The following is a 27,569-nucleotide window of genomic DNA, read 5'->3' as shown; positions in this document are numbered from 1 at the left end:
TCTGTATGACAGATTCTAGGTCCATCCACATCACTACAAATGACTCAATTTCGTTCCTTTTTGTAGCTAATATTCCATTGTACAAACTCACGCATGTATGGTCACCTTATCTTTGACAAAGGAGGCAAAAATATACAATGGAGAAAAGGCAGCCTCTTCTATAAATGGTGCTGGGAAAACTGGACAGCTACATGTAAAAGAACGAAATTAGACCACTTCCTAACACCATACACAAAAATAAATTCAAAATGGATTAAAGGCCTAAATGTAAGGCCAGACACTATAAAACTCTTAGAGGAAAATATAGGGAGAACACTCTTTGACATAAATCACTGCCATGTTTTAGAGCCAAGTAGAAGGGAAGGGGCCTGAGTGTCACAGTTGTATATGTTGGACCTCTTGGTTTGATCTTTCAGTTCTTATATTAAAGAACTCTAGCTCTGCTCTTAGAATTCCTAAGTCCAGAATTTCTGGTTCAGCTTGTCCAAAGCGTTTACCTTGGCCAGTTAGGGGTGAGTGTTTGCCAGGCTTCACAGAGTTCAGGGTATATCTGCTTCCTTCATATACTTTTAAGCAATACTTCTGCTCTAAATTCTAACCTATAAAAGCCTGAAGGCTTTCTGGGTTCCTGTGGCGCCAACTGGCTTGTATATTTACCTGTTCCTCACCGTCAGCACCCTTGCAGGCTTAGATACTTCTCTTTTCTCTGCTTTTCAGTTTTCAGATTTTTGTTCCTATTTCTCGTCTACTCTTATCTTTTTTCCCTTTGTCCTTTTGAATTTAAGTTAATGCCGTGTGTGTGTGTGTGTGTGTGTGTGTGTGCATGTGTGTTTCAAATTCCTTTAAATAATTTGACTGAGATATCAAGAGAAAGCAGAGGTAACTATGTTTTCAATCTACCTTGAAGTCCCAACCATGATGTCTTTATCCTTTTCCTTCTGCAATACTTTTTTATAGGTTCTTTGTTGTTACTTTCTTCTTAGTTTCCCTCCTTCCATATTTTATAACTTGGTGGAACCAGGTGGGTTACACAGTCATCTCACTCTTCTCATCCTTGTTCAGATCTCTAGCTTCATGGCAGGTTCATCTCCACAATTTGTGAATTTGTCCATTTCTATGGAGTATATCTCTGCTCTGTTCTAGGTGGGTTTTCTTTTTCCTTTTTTTTTTTTCCTTTCTTCCTTCTGCCCCCACTAATTAGCTTATTGTTCATTTAAACTGATAACAGTGTCTGAAAATTTATATTATAGGCATACACTGTGTCTCCATCCTTTCCTACCCAAGTACTGTGTCTATCAGGACTACTTGTCTCAGAAAATGCACTGCACCCGGAAATTGTCTTTTACTTTGTGCCTGATTGTTTTTCAGGAGTTTGCAGTATCTGGAATTAGACAGAGGTTACTTTGCTTTAGAGAACATCTCTCAATGGGTAGAGAGGGGTATTTGCAGTGTCCTGGTGGTTATAGGTCCTGGGACTCTGAGTAAATGGATGGATGGTGGTAGAGGGAGGAAGCTCATTCTTTGGAATTTTGTTCCATGAAGCCAAGGTAGAGTGTGTGTCAGAAACTACAGCTCCACCAACTGTCTTTTACCTAGTGCTAATTCCTCCCAGATTCTAATTGTCTTTCAGTCTTTGTTTTCATTGTTATTGAGAATTTTCATCAAATTTATAGTTTCCTTTGCTGTGAAAAAGCTTTTAAGTTTCATTAGGTCCCATTTGTTTATTTTTGTTTTTATTTTCATTACTCTAGGAGGTGGGTCAAAAAAGATCTTGCTGTGATTTATGTCAAAGAGGGTTCTTCCTATGTTTTCCTCCAAGACTTTTATGGTGTCCGGCCTCACATTTATGTCTTTAATCCGTTTTGAGTTTATTTTTGTGTATGGTGTTAGGAAGTGTGCTAATCTCATTCTTTTACATGTAGCTGCCCAGTTTTCCAAGCATCACTTATTGAAGAGACTGTCTTTTCTCCATTGTATATCCTTGCCTCCTTTGTCATAGATTAGTTGACCATAGATGCATGGGTTTATCTTTGGGCTTTCTATCCTGATCCATTGGTCTATATTTCTGTTTTTGTATCGTCTTGTACCATAGCGCCAGTACCATAGCGTCTTGATTACTGTAGCTTTGTAGTATAGTCTGAAGTCAGGGAGCCTGATTGCTCCAGCTCCTTTTTTTTTCCCTCAAGATTTCCTTGGCTATTCAGGGTCTTTTGTGTCTCCATACAAATTTTAAGATTTTTTGTTCTAGTTCTGTAAAAAAAATGCCATTGGTAATTTGATAGGGATTGCATTGAATCTGTAGATTGCTTTGGGTAGTATAGTCATTTTCACAATATTGATTCTTCCAATCCAAGAACATGGTATATCTCTCCATCTGTTTGTGTCATCTTTAATTCCTTTCATCAGTGTCTTATAGTTTTCTGCATATAGGTCTTTTGTCTCCTTGGGTAGGTTTATTCTTAGGTATTTTATTCTTTTTGTTGTAGTAGTGAATGGGATTGCTTCCTTAATTTCTCTTTCTGATCTTTCGTTGTGAGTGTATACGAATGAAAGACATTTCTGTGCATTAATTTTGTATCCTGGAACTTTACCAAATTCATTGATTAGCTCTAGTAGTTTTCTGGTGACATCTTTAGGATTATTTACGTATAGTATCATGTCATCTGCAAACAGTGACAGTTTTACTTCTTCTGTTCCAATTTATATTCCTTTTATTTCTTTTTCTTCTCTGATTGCCGTGGCTAGGACTTCCAAAACCATGTTGAATAATAGTGGTGAGAATGGACATCCTTGTCTTGTTTCTGATCTTAGAGGAAATGCTTTTAGTTTTTTACCATTGAGAATGATGTTTGCTGTGGGTTTGTCATTTATGGCCTTTATTATGTTGAGGTAGGTTCCCTCTATGCCCACTTTCTGGAGAGTTTTTATCATAAATCGCTGTTGAATTTTGTCAAAAGCTTTTTCTGCATCTATTGAGATGATCATATGGTTTTTATTCTTCAGTTTGTTTATATGGTGTATCACATTGATTGATTTGCATATATTGAAGAATACTTGCATCCCTGGGATAAATCTCACTTGAGCATGGTGTATGATCCTTTTAATGCATTGTTGGATTGTGTTTACTGGTATTTTGTTGAGGATGTTTGCATCTATATTCATCAGTGATATTGGTCTGTAATTTTCTTTTTTTTTGTATTACCTTTGTCGGGTTTTGGTATCAAGGTGATGGTAGCCTTGTACAATGAGTTTGGGAGTGTTCCTTCCTCTGCAATTTTTTGGAAGAGTTTGAGAAGGATGGATGTTAGCTCTTCTCTAAATGTTTGATAGAATTCACCTGAGAAACCATCTTGTCCTGGACTTTGGTTTGTTGGCAGATTTTTAATCACAGTTTCAATTTTAGTACTTGTGATTGGTCTGTTCATATTTTCTATTTCTTCCTGGTTCAGTCTTGGAAGGTTTTACTTTTCTAAGCATTTGTCCATTTCTTCCAGGTTGTTCATTTTATTGGCATAGAGTTGCTTGCAGTAGTCTCTTAGGATGCTTTGTATTTCTGCAGTGTCTGTTGCAACTTCTCCTTTTTCATTTCTAATTTTATTGATTTGAGTCCTCTCCCTCTTTCTCTTGGTGAATCTGGCTAAAGGTTTATCAATTTTGTTTATCTTCTCAAAGAACCAGCTTTTAGTTTTATTGAGCTTTGCTATTGTTTTCTTTGTTCTATTTCATTTATTTCTGCTGTGATCTTTATGATTTCTTTCCTTCTACTAACTGTGGGTTTTGTTTGTTCTTCTTTCTTTAGTTCCTTTAGGTGTAAGGTTAGATTGTTTATTTGAGATTTTTCTTGTTTCTTGAGGTAGGATTGTATTGCTATAAACTTCCCTCTTAGAACTGCTTTTACTGCATCCCACAGGTTTTGGATCATCATGTTTTTGTTGTCATTTGTCTCTAGGTATTTTTTTGTTTCCTCTTTGATTTCTTCAGTGATCTCTTGGTTATTTAGTAACGTATTGTTTAGCCTACATGTGTTTGTGTTTCTTTACATTTTTCCCCTATAATTGATTTCTAATCTCATAGCGTCATGGTCGGAAAAGATGCTTGATATGATTTCAATTTTCTTAAATTTACTGAGGCTTGATATGTGACACAAGATGTGATCTATCCAGGAGAATGTTCCATGTGCACTTGAGAAGAAAGTGTAATCTGCTGTTTTTGGATGGAATGTCCTGTAAATACCAATTAAATCTATCTGGTCTATTGTGTCATTTAAAGCTTGCCTATCATTATTAATTTTCTGTTTGGATGATCTGTCCATTGGTGTAAGTGAGGTGTTAAAGTCCCCACTATTATTGTGTTACTGTCGATTTCCTCTTTTAGAGCTGTTAGCATTTGCCTTATATACTGAGGTGCTCCTGTGTTGGGTGCATATATATTTATAATTGTTATCTCTTCTTGGATTGATCCCTTGATAATTATGTAGTGTCCTTCCTTGTCTCTTGTAACATTCTTTATTTTAAAGTCTATTTTATCTGATATGGGTATCGCTACTCCAGGTTTGTTTTGATTTCCATTTGCTTGTAATATCTTTTTCTATCCCCTCACTTTCAGTCTCTATGTGTCCCTAGGTCTGAAGTGGGTCTCTTGTAGACAGCATGTGTGGATCTTGTTTTTGTATCCATTCAATGAGCCTGTTTCTTTTGGTTGGAGCATTTAATCCATTCACATTTAAGGTAATTATCTATATGTGTGTTCCTATTACCATTTTCTTAATTGTTTTGGGCTTGTTTTTGTAGGTCCTTTTCTTCCCTGTGTTTCCCCCTTAGAGAAGTTCCTTTAGCATTTGTAGAGCTGGTTTGGTGATGCTGAATTCTGTTCGCTTTTGCTTGTCTGTAAAGCTTTTAGTTTCTCCGTCAAATCTGAATAAAATCCTTGCCAGGTAGAGTAATCTTGGTCGTAGTTTCTTCCCTTTCATCACTTTAAATATATTGTGCCACTCCCTTCTGGCTTGTAGAGTTTCTGCTGAGAAATCCGCTGTTAATCTTATGGGAGTTCTCTTATATGTTATTTGTCATTTTTCCCTTGTTGCTTTTAACAATTTTTCTCTGTCTTAAATTTTTGTCAATTTGATTACTATGTGTCTCAGTGTGTTTCTCCTTGGGTTTCTCCTGTATGGGACTCTCTTGCTTCCTGGACTTGGGTGGCTATTTCCTTTCCCATGTTAGGGAAGTTTTCAACTATTATCTCTTCAATCATTTTCTTGGGTCCTTTCTCTCTTTCTTCTTATGGGACCCCTACAATGCGAACGTTGGTGCATTTAATGTTGTCCCAGAGGCCTCTTAGGCTGTCTTCATTTCTTTTCATTCTTTTTTCTTTATTCTGTCTTGTGTAAGTGATTTCTACCATTCTGTCTTCCAGGTCACTTATCCATTCTTCTGCCTCAGTTATTCTGCTATTGATTCCTTCTAGTGTAGTTTTCATTTCAGTTATTGTATTGTTCATCTCTGTTTGTTTGTTCTTTAACTCTTCTGGGTATTTTTTTCTTTAATTCTTCTAGGTCTTTGTTAAACGTTTCTTGCATCTTCTTGATCTTTGCCTCCATTCTTTTTTCGAGATCCTGGATCATCTTCACTATCATTATTCTGAATTCTTTTTCCAGAAAGTTGCCTATCTCCACTTCATTTAGTTGGTTTTCTGGGGTTTTATCTTATTCCTTCATCTGGTACTTAGCCCTCTGCCTTTTCATCTTGCCTTTCTGTGAGTGTGGTTTTTGTTCCAGGCTGCAGGATTGTAGTTTTTCTTGCTTCTGCTGTCTGCCCTCTGGTGGATGAGGCTATCTAAGAGGGTTGTGCAAGCTTCCTGATAGGAAAGACTGGTGGTGGGTAGAGCTGGGTGTTGCCCTGGTGGTCAGAGCTCAGTAAAAGTTTAATTCACTCGTCTGCTGATAGGTGGGGTTGAGTTCCCTGCCTGCTGGTTGTTTGGCCTGAGGCACAACCCAGCACTGGAGCCTAAGAGCTCTTTGGTGGGGCTAATGGTGGACTCTAGGAGGGCTCATACCAAGGAGTGTGTCCCAGAACTTCTGCTGCCAGGGTCCTTGTCCCCGTAGTGAGCCACAGCCACCACCACCGCCCCCCCCCCCCGCTTCTGCAGGAGACCTTCTAACACTAGTAGGTACATCTTATTCAGTCCCCTATGGGGTCACTTCTCCTTCCCCTGGGTCCTGATGCACACATTACTTTGTGTTTGCCCTCCAAGAGTGGAGTCTCTGTTTCCCCCAGTCTTGTCAAATCCGCTAGACTTCAAAGTCTGATTCTCTGGGAGTTCCTCCTCCTGTTGCTGGACCCCCCAGGTTGGGAAGCCTGACATGGGGCTCAGAACCTTCACTCCAGTGGGTGGGCTTCTGTGGTATAATTGTTCTCCAGTTTGGGAGTCACCCAACGAGTGGTTATGGGATTGATTTTATTGTGATTGCACCCCTCCTACCATCTCATTGTGGCTACTCCTTTGTCTTTGGGTGTGGGGTATCTTTTTTGGTGATTTGCAGTGTCTTACTGTTGATGATTGTTGAGCAATTAGTTGTGATTCTGGTGCTCTCACAAGAGGGAATGAGCACATGTCGTTCTACTCTGCAATTTTGAACCATTCTGATTTTTCCTGTTTCATGTGTTTTAATGTTTACTTTCAATACTAGTTTTTATGTACAAGACTCCCATTCTTGAGGCATTTAATTTGATTGGCTGTCATTTAGAGTATGCTATTCAGCAAAAAAAAACATTGTTTTTGTTCTGTGTTTCCTTTCTTTGTAAAGGATTACTTGAGTCAAATATTTCTTAATTCTAGGTTTTCTGAGGACTTTATTCTGCTGTCTCAGTAGTGAGTGATATATTGACTCTTCATATAAAATTCTTTTTTTTTTTCCATCAAAAGTCCTTCCACTGGAATCAAAAGATGTTGCAACATTGTCTCCTGGCATCTCAAGTAGCAGAGGAAAATGTTTGCCAATCTGATTTTGTTGCTTTGTTTATAATCTCTTGTTGGTTTGTTTGCTTGCATGTATGCTTGTAGGATTTCTTTTTCCTTATCTTTCTAATTCCAAAATTCTTCCACTGCGCATTTTGCATGGATCTCTTTCAATACATTTACCTGAACTGTGGTTGGCTATTCATGTCTGCATATTTGGGTCTCCTGTTTTAAAACTTTTTCTTCAGCTGCATCTTTGTTACTTCCTTTCTGTTCTTTGTTCTGGTTTCTTGTTTTAGGGCATCTCCAAGGCTGAAATTAAAATCTCTGTTCTCACCTCTCTGCTTTCCATGTCTATCATTTTCTTTTACTATTTTCAGATCTTTTTCTCCTTCTTCTGTTTTCTGGAAAGGCTTCATAAGTTTGTTCCATATCCTGCCATTTCAGTTTTCCTCTTTGCTTCCTGCACTGGCTTTCATTTGTTATTGCTCTTTTATTTCCACTTCATCTCCCCCAGCCCTCTATTCTCCCCAGGTTGTTGTATGTGCATTTCATTCTGTAGACATTTTTTAGTCAGGGTTCTAGAGACTGTTCATGTAACCTGCCTCTCCTTTTTCCTGGGCACCCACTAGACAACAATTTCTCAGCCCCTCTTGAAGTTATGTGAGCATAATTTACCAATGGAGTATATGAAGAACAGATACAAATCACTTCCACACCTGGCCCATAAAAGTCTCCCACGTGTGGTCTCCCATGCTATTTCCCATTCCATGGCAATCTTAAAAGCCATGTGTTGAAGATGGTGCAGCCACATGGTAGAAAGAGCCTAGTTCCCTGAATTGCCAATTGGAGGAGAGCTGTCTGCTAATCAGGAACATCTGTTTTGGATTTCACATACCAGAGCAATAAAGTTTTATTTCTTGTTCCACTGAAATGTGGAGCTTCATTTGTCATAGCAGTAAGTATCATCTTAACTCATATTCATAGCCTGTTTTTTCATTATGCATGACTTTTTAATTTTCTGCCTCTCTTGTAAAAGCCATATCTTTGACATTCTTTTTGTGTGTGTGTGTGGTACGTGGGCCTCTCACTGCTGTGGCCTCTCCCGTTGTGGAGCACAGGCTCCGGACATGCAGGCTCAGTGGCCATGGCTCACGGGCCCAGCCACTCTGTGGCATGTGGGATCTTCCCGGACCAGGGCACGAACCCGTGTCCCCTGCATCGGCAGGCGGACTCTCAACCACTGCGCCACCAGGGAAGCCCGACACCCTTTTGAGAATGACCAGCTTCCCCTAATTTTTTATCATCTGAGTCCTAATGTGCTGTTCTCTTTCCCTCGTTGTCATGTCTATAAATTCCATGTTAATTTTTGTCTCTTTACTCATTCTTTAAATGTAATGATTTTTGCCAAATGGAGATTGTCAGCAGACAGTCTCTGTGATTTTTACACGGCTCTGCTAACTTTACACTTATTTTTATGGAGGAATCTCTTTCTAGGATCTTTACCTATTGGAAGGTTTTCAGTATTTGATTAGCATCCATATAGAGCTGCTTGATACATCAAGGTGCAATTCTATACTACTTCCATGATTTGGTCCTTAAATCTGTGAACCAAAAAAGTTCAGTGAAAATCACAGTCTCCCAGCATGCATTGCTGCCAGGGTTTTCTTGTTTCTGGCCCAGCTCCAATGCTTTACCTCCAGGCAGAAGAACTAGGGACTCATCCACTCCCTCCACACACATGCGTTTTTTCTTGACTTGTTTCATGTTTAAATTGTAACTACAACTTACCAGTTCTATATTGTATGTGGTATAGAGACTGGTACTCAGATCATCCAACAAACAATTTTTTTTAGGAGGGGACAGATACACAATTACTTTTTGATAAGAACATAGGCCTTCAGTTTTCTTAAAATACAGATTTCTAGGCCCCTTCTATGGAAATTCTGATTTAGTAAATCTAGGGTTAAGCCCAGTAATCTGTATTTATAAAAACTCCTAGGTGATTTTGACATGTAGCTAAGAACATGATCTGGAAGGACATTAACACTATAGTAGATAATTTAAAAAATCAATTTTCTCACAACCTAAGTTTCCATTGACAGATAAGTGGTGTTTATATAAAATAAAATGTTATTCAGCTTTAATAATACATGCTACAACATGGATGAACCTTGAGGATATTATACTAGTAAAATAAACCAGTCAGAAAAAGGACAAATACCATGTTATTTTGCATATATGAGATACATAGAGTAGTCAAAATCATGGAGACAGAAAGTAGAATTGTGTTTGCAAGGGGCTGAAGGCAGGGAGAAATGGAGTTGTTATTTAATGAGTGAAAAATTTTAGTTTTGGAAGATGAAAAGTGTTCTGGAGATGGCTGATGGTGATGATTGCACAGTGTAGATGTAGTTCATACCATTGAAATGTGCACTTGAAACGATTCAACTGGAAAATTTTGTGTTATGTAGTTTTTACCACATTTAAAAAAATAAAATAAATAAAAATAATTAAATGATCTCCTTACTATACACCTTGAATTTTTATATCATTAGAATCATAGACTTTGAAATCTAGAAAGACATTAGAGATGAGAGGCCCCGAGAGATGGGGAGATTTACATAAGACCAACAAGTAAGTGAGAAACAGAGAGAGAACTACAAGCTATAACTCTTGGTTGTATTTACCAGAATACCATATTTTAAGTATTGAGCATTTCTTTTTTCCTGATTGCTGGTATGAAAGGTTTGTTCTAGAAACTTTATTGCTACTTCCATCAGTCTCCTTCTTGAGACAGGGAAGTACCTTGAGTTGGAAGAAGTATGGCTGTCCTTATTTCTAGTTAAGTCAGTAAAGGTCTTGGGCTATTGGAAGCAATTAGGATTTTTAGGAACAGGTATATCTGGGAACTCAGGAGTTGATATCATGGTTGGGTCTCCAGCATGGAGAACCATGGGCTCTGGAGTGGGGAGTGGAAAGGAATTCAAGAAAAACTTGTCCTTGTGTCTTCCTGGCTTTGAAGCTTCCAAGGGAACTTGGATGGACCCCCTGTGGTGTTTTATGGCTAGTTAAATTGTACTTATGCAAAGAAGAGGAATGGCCAACATTACAGATGACTATCTGGAAAAGACTTTTCCCAGACTAAAGAAGTGGAACAACTCACCAATAGAGAATTTAATGAATTACAGTTTGGAAGAAGCCAAACAAAGATGAGTTTACATTAATTTACCACACACAAAACATTCTCAAAATATACAGGGGATAATGACTAAGCCTTGTGTAAGGGAATTAACTGGGTTGTATGTACACCACAACTTTGGAAAAAGAGACTGCTAACATTCCTTAAGCCACACTGGAATTCAAGACCAAGATACTTAACTCCTTCAATGGTTGAGTCTAAATTGTGCAACCACTATGCTGCCAGAGTTTCCTCTGGTTATGACTTGCTACAGATGCAATTGCCACATGTCACTGAGAAATCGTAACAGCTTGGTCATGTCAACTGAGGAAATATGGATTCAAAGAATTTGCTCTTTACAGCATTTTTCAGAACAAACCACTTTGTGGTCAGCGAAGGGATTACATCTGGGGTGTCTGAAAATAAAGTCATTTCAAAAGCAGGATGAAATGGAAGGACTTAAAATAGCATGTGTAGGGATAGGTTATTTTATTCCCAAGAAGGCATGACAGTTTTGGACACTTAGTTAGCACAGCAGGTGATGACACTGAAACCTAAGAAACCTGATCACTTTAACATGATCTTCTACAAGGGTCTTAAAACTACCATCTCATTAATTCACGTTCCAGTGAATTTTTCTTTTCTTAATGTCTGCAGTATTATTGAACCCAAGTTCATGTGCCCAACAAACCAAAATGATGGAGTTTGGAGCAGAGAAAGGTTTATTGCAAGGGCCAAGCAAAGAGAATGGGCAGCTGTTGCTCAAAAGATTTGAATTCCCCTGTGGTTTTCAGGGAAGAGTTTTTAAAGGCAAAATTTGGGGTGAGCATTGCAGGGTGTGTGACTTTCTTCTGATTGGTTGGTGGGGAGGTAACAAGGTGGCTTCCAGGTGTCTCAATCTTCAGGCTTCTTGTTCCAACCAGTCTGGGGTCCACGTACTTGTGCTCGCCCCAAAGTTACCAACCTCCACCTGGGTGGGGGTCTCTGTTCTTACAGAAGAACTCAGAGATATGCATCAGATTGTTATGTATATCCCATGAAGAGGAGCTAGGACTCTGCTTTATGCCTGCACTATTGTTTCTTGACTGCTTTTCCTTTGTTTCTGCATTCTCTCACTCCCCTAATTAGTAACTGTTTGAATCTTCCCTTTGGAGGGAAGGTCTAGAAGGCTAAAGCCTTTTCCCTACAAACAAGAAGGAGGAGACACAGAAAGGATTTTGTACCCCAAGAGGGCCCCGCAGGGTCCTGCTTGGTTTCAACAGTACCGTTTGTTATAAGTGGAAAAGGGTAAGACAGTGTTGTGAGTTGAAACCTCTTTCTCTTGGTTTGAAAAATCAAATGAGACAAATATAATATTGTTGTTTTCAAAGCAATAGGATTTATTTTCCTGTTTAGAGGCTGATGGGAATGTTTCCTTCAACTGTGTATGTAAGAAACAAGAACCTACTTTTCTGTTTCATTTCGGACCTTCCTGGCAAAGACTTACTGCTGACACGGGTCTGGACCAGGCTGTTATTTTCCTCCTGGGTTATACTTTAGCAGAGTTGTATTATGAATTCAGCTCCCACATGCATCATCATGCTACTTTGCAACCAGGCAAGGTAAAGATGGACTACTTATATCTGTGCTAGATTTTCTGGAAACAGGAAGAAAAATGTTTTCTAGAACAGTAACAAGGAAAAATAGTAAGAATGTGTCTGTCAGGGACTGAAGATTTCTTTGTAATTAATGATAATGTTTGTATGAGGTGATTTGATACTGCATCCTGTAATCTGTTGAATCCATTTTGCCTCCTTGGCTGGGCACAATCATTTCTAGAAACTAGAGTTTAGCTTCATTTATTTTCTTCATTGTTTTACTGTTTTCCTCCTATTTTACCTTTATTACTTGCTTCCTTCTGTTTAATTTGGGTTTAATTCGCTTATTAAAATGAAAATTTAGATCACTGATTTGAGAATGTCTTTTCTATATAAATCATGTAATGCTATACATTTTCCTCTAAGCATTGCTTTAGCTGCTCTCTACCATTCAGTATGTTGTATTTTAATTTTCATTAAATTAAAAATGTTTGAAAATATTCCATGAGATATCTTCTTTGACTCCTGGGTTATTTAGAAGCATGTTTTGAAATTTTTCCGAATCTTTGGGGGATTTTTCAAACATCTTTCTATTTTTAATTTCTAGTTTAATTATCTTGTGGTCACAAAACATACTTTATAAGGATTCTACTTTATAAAAATTTATTGAGTCTTTTTTATGTCCCAGAATATACTCTATTTTGTAAATGTTTTGTGTGCATTTGGAAGAAAAAAAATGTGTATTCTACTGTTGTTGGGGAGAATATTCTATAAATATCAATTAGGTCAAGTTAGTTGATAGTGTTGTTCATGTTTTCTATATCCTATTGATTTTTTGTCTAATTGCTCTATGTTATTGCAAGAAAGTTTTTGAAATCTTTCAGCTGTAATTTAGGATTGTCTATTTCTCTTTTCAATTTTATCAGTATTTGGTTCATGTATTTTAAAGTTCAAAATGTATTTGTATATATATATTAGGTGCACAAACATTTAGAATTATTACATCCTTTAGATAAATTGATCCCACATTAATTATAAAGTGTCCCCTTTTACTCCTGTTAACATTTCTTATTCTAAAATCTACTTCATCTGAAATTAATATAGCCATTCCAACTTTATTATGCTTAGTATTTGCATAGTATATTTTATTCCATTCTTTTAAATGGAATTTGTGTCTTCAAATTTTAAGTGGCTTTCTTGTAGACAGAATAAAATTGGGTAGTTCTTTTAAGTTCAGTTTGATGACCTCTGACTTTTAAATGGAACATTTAGCCATTTGCATAGGGTTTTTTCTTATTTTCTATTTGTCCTATCTATTCCTTGATACTTTATTCCTATTTTCTGCCTTCATTTAAATTAAGTACTTTTATGATTCATTTTATCTTCTTTATTGGCTTTTATTTTTCTCAGCAGTTGCTTTAAGGTTTAGAGTACACACCTTTAACTTATCATAGTCTACTTTCAAATAATAACGTTACACCACTACATACAGTGTAAGAATCTTACTGTAGTATACTTTCATTTTCTTCCTCCTGACCTTTTTGCTATTGCAGTGATCTATGCTTCTACATGCTCTAAATCCCCAAACACATTATTATTTTTGCTTTGAATAATTATCTTTTAAAGATATTTATAAATGAGAAAAACAATTTTTAAAGGGTTTTACATTTACCCGTATGTTTGCTATTTTCAGCATTCTTTATTCTTTTCTGTAGATTTTAGTTTCCACCTGTTACCATTTTCCTCTGCCCAAGCACTTCCCTTAATATTTGTTTTCGTGCATGTTTGATGGCAATGAATTTTCTCAGCTTTCTTTCTTTCTTTCTTTCTTCCTTTTCATCTGAAAAACAACCTTTTTTTATACATTCATTTTTCCCAGATGTTTTTGCTCTTTATAGAATTATTAAGTTCTTCAAAGATGTTATACCACTGTGTTCTGGCTTCTGTACTTCTTGACAAAAATTCTGCTGTAATTCATATCTTTGTTTGGAAAAATATATTTTCTCCAACATGGCTGATTTTAAGATTTTTTTTCCTTTATCACTGGTTTTCAGTAATTTTGTAAGATGTGTTGTGTGAATTTCTTTTACTTTCTTTTCTTTGGATTTGTTAAACTTCTTGGATATCTGGGTTAATTGGTTTTATCAAATTTGGAAAAACGTCAGCCATTATTTCTTTACTAGTTACCCATTTTATACATATTAGTGTATATATGTCAATCCCAATCTCCAATCCGTCACACCATTATTTCTTTAAATATTTTCTCCCTTCCCCCTACATTCCCATATCTGTGATTCCAATTGCACATACTCTAGACCATTTGTTATTGTTTCACACGTCACTGATGCTCTATTTATTTATTTATTTTTTTGGTGGGGGAAGTGTCTTTTTTAGTCTTTTTACCTCTTTTGCTTCCTTTTGAATCGTTTATATTCCTATGTTTTGGATTCACTGATCTTTTGCATAATCTATTGTTAATCACATACAGTATAATTTTTTCAATTTCAAATATTGCTATTTTCATCTCATAAACTTCTATTTGGGTCTTTTTTATATCTTCCATTTTTCTCTTCATCATTTTAATGTGTTTTTCTAATCCTTGAATTTATGAAGCATTTATAATATTCATAATAGCTGTTCTAAAGTCTTTGTAGTTTCATTACTTCTGTCATATATGGATCTGTTTCTGTTGATTGATTTTTCTCTTGATTATGGGGCAAATATTTTCCTGATTCTTACATGCTGGTAATTTTTCACTGGCTGTTGAATATCATTGTTAAATCTTGTTTTGTTTTGGTTTTTAATTTCTTTAAAGAGTGTTGATTTTGTTCTGATGTACAGTTAAGTTATTTGGAACTAGTTTGATCCTTCTGAGGCTTTCCTGAATCCAGAGAAGCCTTTTGTCTCAAGCTAACTTAGCCCCACTACTAAGGCAATACCCTTCTGGCCATTCTACTCATTTTCCTGTATATTATAAAATCTCTCAGGGCTTCCCTGGTGGCGCAGTGGTTGAGAGTCTGCCTGCCGATGCAGGGGACACGGGTTCGTGCCCTAGTCCGGGAAGATCCCACATGCTGCGGAGCAGCTGGGCCCGTGAGCCCTGGACGCTGAGCCTGCACGTCCGGAGCCTGTGCTCCACAACGGGAGAGGCCACAACAGTGAGAGGCCCGCGTACTGCAAAAAAAAAAAAAACTCTCTACTCTGGCTGAGGGGAACATGAACTATTCCCAGCCCTATTTGAGCTCTACAACTTGTTCACCTTCTGCTTTTCAGTGGTTCTTTCCCTGGCTTTGAGTAGTTTCTTCTTTTGCATTCACAGAACTGTGCTCAGTCATAGACTCAATGGTATTTTTCCATAGCTCTTTGGAGCTTTCTCTCTGTGCAGCTTTATCCTCTCCAGTACTCTGTTCTACAAATTCTAGCTATCTTGAGCTTCTTGACCACTAATCTCAAATTTAGGAAGAATGCCAGGTTCTGTTTGGATTTCCCCACTCTGTACTTCAACCTGGAAACTTCTAGGCTGTAAGTTGGAGCACTTTTAGAGTTTTTCTCATGTGTTTCCCTTCTCTCAGGGATCATAGTTCTGTGCTGTTTATTGTCCAATGTTTTAAAACCCCTGCTTCCTATGTAGCTGTCTCATGGCTAGCAGTGGGAGTCTCCAGCTGGAGACAGCCATGTTATTCCTCAACTGTTATATTTCATTTAATTTTTTATATTCAGGAGCCAGTATAGAGTAACAAGAAAGAATCAGGCCATGGAAACAGACAATCCAGGCCTCAACCATAGCTCTATTTAAGTATGAATTAATTTAATTATTCAATTTATTCATGACTGTATTCTTTTATTTTTATAATGTTTAGTGAATATTACTTTGTGCTAGGCATTGTGCTATATTCCAGCTTTAGTTCATCATCTATAAAATAGGGAGAAATAACACCTACCTCATTGTTGTGGTAGATTGCAAAAATGGCCACAAATTATTCCAAGTTTTCTTTCTGATCTTGCATTATGACCTTGAAGCTTCTCCTATCAGTTTCCTTTACTCATTAAATCTGGGATGGCCTGTGACTTGCTTGGGTCTGTATACTGTGGTGGAATTGATGTGTGTGATTTCTGAGCCTCGACCTGAGGAGACTTTGCAGGTTTCTTCTCTCTGTCTTAAAACCTTGTGCCTGCCAAGTGATTAGGTCTGAGTTGGCATGCCAAAGAATGATGAAGTGGAAAGATGCATTGGTTATCCTAGCTATGCTAGTTAAGTTATTGTAAACCAGTCACCCCCAGCCTACCCACTAGTCTATTATGTATCAGGCACTGTACTGTATTCTAGCCTCAATTTATCAGTTTAAGTGAGCCCAGCTAAGATCTATTGAGCAGTATTATGTGGTATCTGTGAACATACTGGTTAGTTGATGTTTCTGACTGACTGAATGGAAGATAAATAAGTTACATAGTTGTACATAGGTATTTTAGAGTAAATAAGTTTTAAATTTCAGCTTAGAAGTCATTTCCTCTGGGAAATTTTGCTGACGTCTCTGACTAAATTATATTTCCCAACTATATTCTCTTAGTGCATGCTATGTTTATTCTTTATGAGTCAACAATTGAATACTTATTTCTGTAACTCATTAATGTCCAACTCCTCTATTCCACAATAAACTCTGCTTCAACATTTATGCCTGACACTTAATGCAGTGCCTGAAACTTAGTAGATATTTGGTAAATATTGTTTAGGTGTATGAGTAAGAGGTAAAGTAGGTTAAGGACTGAGAAATGTCACCTGGATTTAATAACAAAGAAGTCATTATCACACACGTTGACAGCAATTTCAGTGGATTGATGGGAAAAGACATGAGACCACAGGTGCATGAATATTGCAAAAAGCATTGAGCAAACTGAAAAGAAGCCCAAGTCCAAGTTACTAACTTTATTTCAAAATGCAAATTCCTTTTATGCTTGATTATGTTTTTCTTTTAAATTACAAAAATTAAATCTAAAGTGTCAGGTAAAAATACGATTTTTATTAATTTAATCATTAACATGCCTCTGAGAATCAGCACATAGAGAATCTTAATAAGCCACAAATGCCCTTGTGATATTAACCTCTCTCAGTTTCACTTGCACACTTGTTTTGAATTCTCCAGAATTTGACAGTCAAGAGGACACAGCATAATAGAATAAGGCAATATGTTCAATTTGGTTACTATGGACTCATTGAAGAGGCTCCAGAGAAACGGTCATTTGGATATTTGAATAAAAATCCCATTTAAAATCGATTGAAGATTTACCTTTCGGGACCTGATATGTACATTTCCTTTACTTCTCTTGTGGCAGAAAGGATGCATCTTCGTTTGTTTACTCTCTGCCTTGGAAACTGATTTCATTGTTTTAAGTGTCAGTTTTAATCATCCTGTAAAGTGAAACACCAGAATGGAATGACCTTTACTTTCAGTGACATAAATATTTCAAAAGAAACAGACCTTTTGAGTTCAGGAAAGGGTGTGTCAGATGAACAGGTGTCAGTGCAGGTTAATGTGTTGTCTTTCACCACCGGCCCTCTGGACTGTAATTTGGCTTGGCTCACACGTGTGCAGAAGATTGGCCACCTCCATCCTGACTCTCTCGGAACCATCTCCCTATTAGAAAGCCATCAGACAAATAATTCACTCTCAATCCTATCATCGGCCTCCTAGAGAAAGATTGGGTTGGGATGCTGAGAAAATTAAAGCCAGGCTCTTGAGCAGGCAGTTGGCCTGGGCATATTTTTCCTGCTATGTCGTGCTTCCCATTAAGCAGCTAATGAGTCTTTGTCACAGGTGAGTGACATTCAACTGAAAAGAGAATGATTCCTGATGAAGGGAAGTCCCAGAGACATTTTTGGAAAGGAAAATGTACCAAGCTAAACACAGGAGTACAATATATCTTCAGGTAACAAACATGGGCATGTGAGATGTCTATGAGCATGAAAGAGATTAGTCAGTGTAATCTATACGGGACAGAGGATGGAGGTGTAAGCTTCTCCAGAAAAAAACGTGCCAAGTTTCTTTAAAACGTTAGAAGTCTTGTATAATGGACAGGCTGAAGTAGTTGTCCATTCATTCTCTTCGATTCTTTTTACGTTACATTCACTTATTATTTATGACCGTGCTTAAAGAAGCCATCTGGGAAAGTTAATGGTAGACTACCTACTCCTCTGTTCTCTGTTGAGAACTGAGACTTTTGTATCACCTTTTACACGGTCCTTGGCTCGTGCATACATTCTACAGAATACCTTGTTTATGAGGTCAGAATGCAGCAGGCTGCAGTCCTGGAGTTACCTTCATTGGTGCTTATTTGTGACTCCCTGCCCCTCTAAAAGTGAGCTGCCAGGCTCAGTAGAGAGTGACAGCACATCAGAAGCTCTGGTGACATCTCCAGCAGTAAACCTTGATCGCATTTATGCATCTTACGGCGCCGTCATTGCTATATTTCCAAAGTGCCCTTTTCACATGGCCATTTTATTGCTCCCTTTGAGTTGCCAAAGTTCCCTGACTCCATCTCTCACTGCCAAAAAAGGCATTAAACTCTTCAGCTGGTCTTATCATTTTCCCGAAAACAATAAAGGACCTTTTGTATGCCTTTAGTGAAATGTGTTCAATGTGCCAGCAAGACTGGAGTTAGGCCTGTATTCCAGCACAGGCTTGAGTCCAACTAGAAGGGTTTACGGCTTCCTCTATTCTCTTCTATCTCAGGCCCAGCTTTGGAATTGACATCTCACTGAATATAGAGCATACATTTGGTGACTTTTCTTCTAGACACTAAATTCTTTTTGGGCTTATTTGTGTATACTTTCAAAATGTTAAGTTATTACAAATTTGTTTTTGAAAAATGGCACAGAATTGAACAGACATGAGAAGAAACTGTCACAAATTGAAGAAAAAAGTGTGACAAGTGGGGTGTCCTGGGACTTCATTCTAAGTCATTGCAATATTTAGAGGTCATTTCTGCAGATAAGGAGAAATGATCAATTCCTTTAGATGGCATAGGATGGACCACATAGTAGTAAATACTTAAACAAAAAATCATTGGGAGAAAATTTCTATGTAATTTGAAATGATGTGCTCTGTTTATATCAAAGTTTCTGTGTAATTTACAGCACATGTATGTAAAAACATTGTCTTTTGAATATAGCAATTCTATCTTCTCCTGGATTTGACTTTAGGAAATGCTTTCGCCTTAATTTAGTTTAGTTACTTGAATCACTACTATGATATCTGGAAGTTTAGTAAGTGTGGCAAGACTGATAATTTGACCAAATCTGTTCTCCCCTTCTGTCATGAAAATGGAGTTGTGGTTGAGTCCAGGCCTCTTAGCTGGACTGCATTTCCCAGTCCCCCTGCAGTTAGATGGCCAAGTTCTTGTCAACAGAACGTGAGCAGAAGTGATGTGTCTGGGTCTGGAAATTAAAACATTGAACAAGCCTCCTCTAGACTCTTTCTGGGTATGGTAGGTATCTAGCTTCTTTTGTGTTCTAGAAGATGGAGGAGCAATAAGGTGGCAAGAACCTGGGTCTTGAATGACTACACCTAGCGGATCTGTCCTGTCCATCAGAACTGCTCATTACAGTTCTGTTACATGAGAAAGAAATTTCTATATTCTGTAAGCCACTGTATGTTCTCTTTGTTGGAGGAGCTCATCCTTTAATATAACAAACACAGTTATAACCCCATTTAATCGGGAAATGATGTGTGCTGCTTATGTCCAGGTTTATGTGTGGTTTTAAAACTTAAGAAACAAATAGACTTTGAAAATGTTTCTGACATATATACGCTGTGGATACTATGTCTAAATAGACAACTAATGAGAACCTACTGTACAGCACAGGGAACTCTACTCAGTGTTCTGCTGTGACTTAAATGGGAAGAAAATCCACAAAAGAGGGGATTTATGTATACATATAGCTGACTCACTTTGCTGTACACTAGAAACTAATACAACACTGTAAAGTAAAGCAACTATACTTAAATTGAAAAAATAAAATGTAAAAATCTCAAAAAAATGTTTCTTCTCTAATTGGAGATACAAACACCACTGTATATATTTCATAATTTATTTTTTCATACATATATAATAAAAAGTTTTCTCCTTTATTATCCAGTGTTGATGAGAGTGTGAGGAATCTTGGACTTTTATACGGCGTGGGGTGTAATTATTAGTCTTTTTGAAGCTCTTTGGTGGTTATCCATCAGAAACAAAACCTGAATCACCTTCGGGTTTTACTTCTTGAAACCTGCCTTCCAGAAAGTTTGCATATGTGAAAAGACAAAAATTGCAGATATTTTTTTGTAACAGGAAAAACTGTAGACAACCCAAGCATCTAACGATACAGAAATGATTGCATGGATTATAGGGAAATCCATGCTATGGGATCCTCATTAAGAAAGATGAGACATGGTCACATATTCGGACATGGAAAGATGACCAGGAAGTAGTAAAATAAATGCATCAGTGTGCATATTATGACACTATTAAGTAAAAATGCCTATGGGTGTGTGTGTATATGTGTGTTTCTGAGAGTGTATATGATCAGAGGAAGAAATCGAGGCTGCGATAATATGCTTTTGTGCTCCTTCATTTTCTGCAGTATATAACATATAATGGAAGCCAGATGTTGACCCAGATATAAGGAGCTTCATCCATCCCATCATCCAAAGTGTGAAAAGCTGCATTTGCCTGAATCAATACATTTGTGACCTGACCTGGAAAAGCATAGGAAGATAGTGCATCAGAGTTACTTCCATCAAGGTGAAGGGGATTTGTGGCGTAGATCGGAACACAAAGGGGGACTATCACTTTTCCATTCTATATCCTCCTCTGTCCTTTGACTTTTAAGATATGTCCCGTGGCTCCCCAACCCAAATAGAGCGTAATATTTAGAACCACAAAATATTTAAAGTGTTTGGTAAAAATGTATGCACCGTAGGAACTTTTTAAGAGTGTCAGATATTAATGCTGTGATGGAATTTAATATCTCAAAACCATGGGCTTCAAAGAAGTTAGACTTGATCTAAGCCTCCGGATCAGAAATAAAATAAAAATGGAAAATATGACTTATACTGAAACTCTTCAAGCAACTTTTGGCTTTTTCTGTGAGAACACTGCAGCTTCCCTGTTGGTAAACTTGGGAATAATGGAGAAAGTCTTGTGGGCTGGGAGCTTCTAGGCTGAATGTTTAACTGCAGCTGGGAGATAGCTGTTCCAAAGAGAGTTGAAGACAACACCAGGTTAACAAGCAGACAAGACTGTTAAATGTTAAACAGTTAAAAGCCAGGCCCTTTGCAAAAAGGGAGGTGGATACACATCCCATCCCTTGTTAAGTTTTCAAAGAAGAGATAAATGAGTAGTATTATTTTTGTAAAATTGTATTGAAGTATGGTTGCTTTACAATGTTGTGTTAATTTCTGCTGTACAGCAAAATGAATAAATGAGTATGCTTTAGGATTAATAATAATGCTTTTAAGCTTCCTTTTCAGAAACAAAAATTAAAGGGAGGGCTTCCCTGGTGGCACAGTGGTTGAGAGTCCGCCTGCCGATGCAGGGGACGCGGGTTCATGCCCCGGTCCGGGAAGATCCCACATGCTGCGGAGCGGCTGGGCCCGTGAGCCATGGCCTCTGAGCCTGCACGTCCGGAGCCTGTGCTTCGCAACAGGAGAGGCCACAACAGTGAGAGGCCCGCATACCACAAAAAAAAAAAGAAAAAAAAAAGGGAACAACACCTTGAACTATTATTTTAACTGCTTAGTGATATATCTATATATACATTATATATATATATATATATAATAATGTATATATATCACATCATATATATATATTTTTTTAACTGAACTTTGTGGTGGTTTTAAACATTTTATTCAGGGCCAACTATAATATGAACATGGGATAGGTCTCAACTTCTGAGACAGTAGGATTTTCAGAAGTTTAGAAATTCAAACTCATATAAAATCAAATATTATTTTAAATGCTCTTAACTGCTAAGGAAAATAAAACCATACCCAAACCTTCCTTTTCTCATCTAGTAATATTATGAGTGGGTATGTTAAAATCATTTAAATAAGTTAAAAGGAAGCTCACATCCAAAGGTTATTTCCAAAGGCTACTCTGGAAAATACCAGTGCTTGGCATGAGTGGTTCTAGACTGTTCTGCCAGAGCATTCAGTAGAGTAGTGACAATCAACCTCCAGTTTGGATTGTCCTAGTATAAAAGTAAAATATATTCTCGGGAAAAGCAAGCATGCTGTCAGGCATTCATTCAACACATATTCATGAATCCCCATATGGGTTTAGGGAAAGAAAGTTTAAATAAGCTGTAGGTTTCCCCCAAAGGGAAAGAGTATTAATCAAATACTTATAAGGTGAAAGCACTATAAATAATGCTATTAAAATTCTTTGGGATCTTAAGTAAGGGTAGAAAACCCCCTCTAAGTTGTTAATTGTTTCACAGAGTAGGTGACATTTAAAAGAGTCTTTCAGGATACCTAGGATTATCACCAAATATAGAAAGAGACAGGTGAAGTAGAGGAATGTGCGTATAGCACGTCTTAATATACAGACTGTATGTAAGAACTTGAAATTATAACAGGGTAGCATTTTGAAAAATTACATTGTTACATTCAAAATAGGATTTTGCCAACAGGCAATAGGTTGAGAGAATAAGGACTTGAAAAATTATTTTAGTTCTTATTTAACATTAAAGATTGAGCCTGATGGCTACTGTAGCTGCTTTTCTGATTGTATAGAATAGGTAACTTTAATCGTTGTTTCAGCTTAGCCATGAGAATGGAGTTTGGAAGATGAAAGATATGGCCTAGAGGAAAGTAAAAGGTATCTTAATTGTTTGGATTACTGGGAGGCACTGTGAGAGTCGGAGGACTGAGAACAAAGACAAAGGTTGGAAGATACTAGAGTCCCTCCACCATGCTCCCCAGTACACACTCAAGGCTGAGCTGGTGGGGAGAGAATGGTTTTGAAACACTGGAGAAGATATGGAACTCCAAGAACTGGGGAGCTTTGGTTTTGTTCCAGAAGGAAACAACTTGTAGGCTGCCTCCAAGTCAGTTGAGGGACATTTCCGTATTACAAATAAACATGGTAGCAGAGTGTGAGTAAGCAGAAGGGGACTGTATTATTCTTTATAGAACATTCTTGATTCCTGTGTAATGTGGATAAGGAAGCTGTTGTGGTGGGAATAAGGAACTCTACAGCAAATGCACTGGGTTGTGCCATCTGGTAAGGGACCAAGTGACTAATGTAGTCAGACCTCAGTGTATGGTCGGGGTCCAAAGAGTGGTCAGAGGAGCCTGAGTCGTCCAGGAAACTTTATAAAGTCAGCAGAGACCAGGCCGACAGATCATTGGCAAGGACACTCTAGGGGTCTAAGGACCACCTTTCCCAACTCCTGAAAAGCACTGAGAAAGACACCAACATCCAGGGCCAACCCCTTTTTCCCTTGCCATTAGTGAGATTGAAAAAGCCGGATAATCACTTTTGATTCGTCGCTTACCTACTGGGGTGAATATTTGACCAAGTATTGATCAATGAGCTGTAAGTGGAATTTGCTGGCGGGTGGCTTTTGTATAATGATTTTTTATCTGAATAAGATAGGGATATGGCTGGGACCATGCTCCTGAAGCTTCCTTTCTTTATCCACGAAGCTAGAAATCTGAGGAAAAAGCCACTATGCTAAGCATGTGGAGTGAAAACCAGAAAGAGCTTCTCATCCATGTTATCACAGAACAGATAAACTAACAATAGCACTTACTTATCTTTGGATTTTTTTGTCATGTAAAAACAAACTCCTATTTATTTAGGCCACAGTTAATCATCTGATCTATCATTTTCAGCCTTTTCATCAAAAGTTTATCAAAAATGTTACTGTCTGATAGTCATGTAAGTTTATTGAGAGTCTATCTAATGAATGGTGGGCCAGATCCTACCTTAGTCTCATATATGTAGATGTCTAGAAGACAGCTGTCTCTGCTGCTCTCTCATCTAAGCCAAGACTCGGTCATCTAAGAGTGATTGAAGCAAGCTGAAGATTTCAACATTTTTTCTGTCCAAAATAAAGAAATCATATTTTCCACTACTCTACAAATTGTACTATGGGTAAATTGCTAGCCCTATCACAAAATGTTTAGAAATTATGAGATTCAGTGAGCTGGAAAAATATTTTTTTTAGTGTCAGGAGTTGAACTGGAGGAGGATGAGATAGGAAGGTTTAAGTGGCAGCCAGATTGTGAAGAAACTTGTATGCTGCAATTGAAACACGGATTTTGAAAAGAATATATATATATAACTGAATAACTTTGCTGTATACCTGAAACTGACACAACATTGTAAATAACTATTTCAATAAAAATTTTTGAAAAATAATTAAAAATTAAAATAAAAAAAAATGGACTCTGACTTGTAGGTCATTGGGAATCATGGAAATGTTTAAAATAGGAGATTAATACCAAATTAGTATTTTAGGAGGATTGTTTTGGTAACTATGTAGAAGGAAGATTGGAGGGGACATAGAACAGGGACAGTGAGAATTATAAAGAAGCTAATGTAGTTACATGTTAACTTCATGCCTGGAATATGGTTATTGATACTTGTTGAAAGAATTTAACCTTTAGTTCTGGATTTGCCTAAAAGTGTCAACATATTAAATATCAGATCTAGATGACAAAATCTTGAGATTTTTGTTTTAAATTATTTTAATATAATCAAAATATTTGCTAATAACACTTCTTTTTCATGACTAAATAAAAGCAAGCAACTGTTAGATTTTTAAATTGCAATTTATGTGAACTTGCATGTATTAGCTTCATCTCAGCAGGTGCACAAGAACTGCTTAATGACTGACAGGCTGAATTGAATTCAACAACTTTTTACTGTATTCATTGCATTTTCAAACAGTTTTTCTAACATCTTGCCTATGGATATGGCCACTATAACACCCAGCTTTTCTGAAGCAAATATAGTTTCCAATTTTGTGTTCTAATCTCATAAACATACTTTTCCTTGTCAAATCATAGGTTTCAATTTTTGTTTCAGAAATGTTAGTCTGTATTCTTTTACTTTAATAAACCTAAGAAATGTCACAAATGATCACGTTGCTTACATTTTCTTTGCCTTTTTGCTATAGAAACAAATGAAACAAAATGACCCCCAATTCTCAATGTCTCAGTTATGTATATAGAAATGAATATCCTAAAACAATCCTCTGAGTCCTTTTAAACTGTAAGCTTCTATTTTCAAGCAGTAACTACCTTCAGTGTGAGACAGGTGCCCCCTTGCCTCTTGTTTAGATCTCCTCTAACTGCCAAGATTAAACATTTAACTACCTGTAGTTTATAAAAAATTTATCAAACCATTGCCTAAAATAGGTCTATGTTTGTTGTTGCGCTTTATTTTTATTTTTTTCTAAAGGACAAGACCCATGAGGTTTCATTCACAGAGCTGGTAAGACTGTTGGTGAGTGCTCCTTCCCATGGTGGAGTGAGCTGCATGTGAAGGAAGCAGGGGAGAGAGGAAGCAGCATGGCTGTAAACATATCTGCATCTATAGTTATGTTATAGTGTAAAATAGAGCTGCCATATGATCCAGCAATCCCACTCCTGGGCATATATCTGGAGAAAAACATGGTTCAAAAGGATACATGCACCCCAGTGTTCATTGCAGCACTGTTTACAGTAGCCAAGACACGGAAGTAACCTCAATGACCATCAGCAGAAGAATGGATAAAGAAGATGTGGTAGATATACACAATGGAATATTAGCCATTAAAAAGAATGAAATGATGCCATTTGCAGCAAAATGGATGGACCTGGAGATTATCACACTAAGTAAGTTGGACAGAGAAAGACAAATACCATATGATATCGCTTATATGTGGAATCTAAAAAAAATGATGCAAATAAACTTATTTACAAAACAGAAACAGACTCGCAGACTTAGAGAATGAACTTATGTTTACCGGTGGGGGAAGGGTAGATTGGGATTTTGGTATTGACATGCACACACTGCTATATTTGAAATGGATAAATAACAAGGACCTACTGTAAAAAAATTTTTTTAATTAAAATAATAAAATAAAAAAAAATTTAAGTGTAAAAAAAAAACCCCAATAAACAGAAACCTCAACTAAATAGAGTTGGGAGACCAGAAGGGGGAGTTCTCATGCCCTGAGGTAATAGCAGAGCCCAACAGGAAGAAGGACTCAGCCACTAGAAAGCTACGGACTCATGTTTCCTACAGCCCTCCCAGCGTCCTTTTCCCCTGCTATAAAAGCGTTCTCCTTCCCTTGCCGTGTGGGGACTTGCACGTAGCTCACCAGGGTTGCAGACCCCAAACTGCAATTCTCTGCTGATCCCAAACAAACTCATCTTTGCTGGAGAAATATCTGGTAGTCTATTTGTTTCAGGTCAACAAAGGATATTTCAACACTCCATGGAATGCAGGACCTGGTGTGGCTGATTTTAAGGAGCCCACATCTGACATATAAAAAGACCATAAGGGCTTGTGGCAGACATGTCTTGATAGCAGAGACCATAGCATCAGCCTGTGGATCCCATTTTCTGCAACTTGGAGACATGGCCCACAAAGAGAAACATCCCATTTCAGCTGCCTTTGACAATATACACTCTTTGAAATTTGGCATATGTTTATGCAAACCAGCCTCATCCAAACTTCAGGTCCTAGGTGGAGCAGGTAAGTGAATAAATACATACCATGGGCCATCTCTGTGCTGTACTATTCAAGAGAGAAAGGGTTTGGAAAAGGGAATGCTCCAAAGAATGTTCAGGAAACTGAGTGGAATGTAAGGTGCACAGAGAGCTGAAGAATGCAATTTGTTTGGAAAGATGGAGTATGGAGAATTTCAGTGGCTGCAAGGCTTATTGGCTGTGGTTGCACCAGAGAGTCAAGGAGGCGCTGGGGTGAAAATAATCTCTGGAATTAGTGGCGTAAAGTGTGACTCTGTCAAAGCAAGTAGACATCGACTCAATGTCCCCCAAATCCAGTGTAAGTTAAAGGACCACTGTCTCTATAGATTAAGGCATCTTAGATGGATTATTGGCTGCACAACGGCATGAGACGTTGACTTGGTGGCTTAGCTTTGACACTGTGCGTGTGTGAGGGCGCCAGCCCCTGGGCATTGTCTGTTGTGGTGGGAATAATTGGGCTGCTCCACCACAGTCCTTCTGGAGAAGGTCCAGAACACGTGGTACATGGTTTCCTGTGTTTGTACAACAGCATATTGGCACAGGACAACAGGCCTGCTCTGCTGAGGAGAGAGCTGTGTGGCCCGGTATGCAGTGCTCGGCTGGGCCCCTGGAACGTGGAGCACCAGCTCCGTACAGAGAAGCAGCAGGCCCAGCACCTCCTACCCCGGGAATGAGCAGGTCCAGGGTGGGAGGGAAGGATGGGAGTAAAGAAGCTTGCAAACGTGGGTGAGGTTCGTAACAGGTGTCGGAGAATAAAAGTCAGGTTTTTCTCGGCATGGTTGACTGTGTGGTCCAGATTCAAGTCCAGGTAAGAGTCCTCTTTCTGACCTGTCTTTCTGTGCCTCAATTTTCTCATCTGCCAAATGCGGACAATAACTCGTGCCCGACAATGTACTGTTACTGTGAGGATCGGATGTATAATATATGGGAAAGAAATAGATGCCATTTATTGAACACCTATAATGCACTACTAACTGGACCAGACACTGTTTATTACTTCATTTAACCCTTGCATGAACCCTCTAAGGCAAGTATTGTCATCTCCATTTTACAGATGTGGAAACAAGTCTGACAAGGTTACAATTACTTGTTCATTCATTTGTGAGTTTA

The 27,569-nt window shown here is 37.8% G+C and overlaps 1 protein-coding gene across 2 annotated transcripts in view; it reads left to right on the top strand.

Annotated features, from left to right (window-relative positions):
• The window catches only part of BCKDHB (branched chain keto acid dehydrogenase E1 subunit beta), a 280,770-nt gene extending 255,947 nt beyond the window's left edge, over positions 1-24,823 (top strand). For both annotated transcript variants that reach the window (XM_081250891.1, XM_081250888.1), the window contains one exon: positions 20,333-24,823. The gene's annotated coding sequence lies outside the window, so the exon portion shown is untranslated. The remainder of the gene's footprint in view (positions 1-20,332) is intronic.
• The last annotated feature ends 2,746 nt before the right edge of the window (positions 24,824-27,569 follow it).

This window comes from Mesoplodon bidens (genome assembly GCF_964165515.1).
Source record: "Mesoplodon bidens genome assembly, chromosome: 12".
Classification (NCBI taxonomy): Eukaryota; Metazoa; Chordata; class Mammalia; order Artiodactyla; family Ziphiidae; genus Mesoplodon; species Mesoplodon bidens.
The sequence above is the reverse complement of the archived record's forward strand: the minus strand, read 5'-3'. Positions and strand labels throughout refer to the sequence as shown.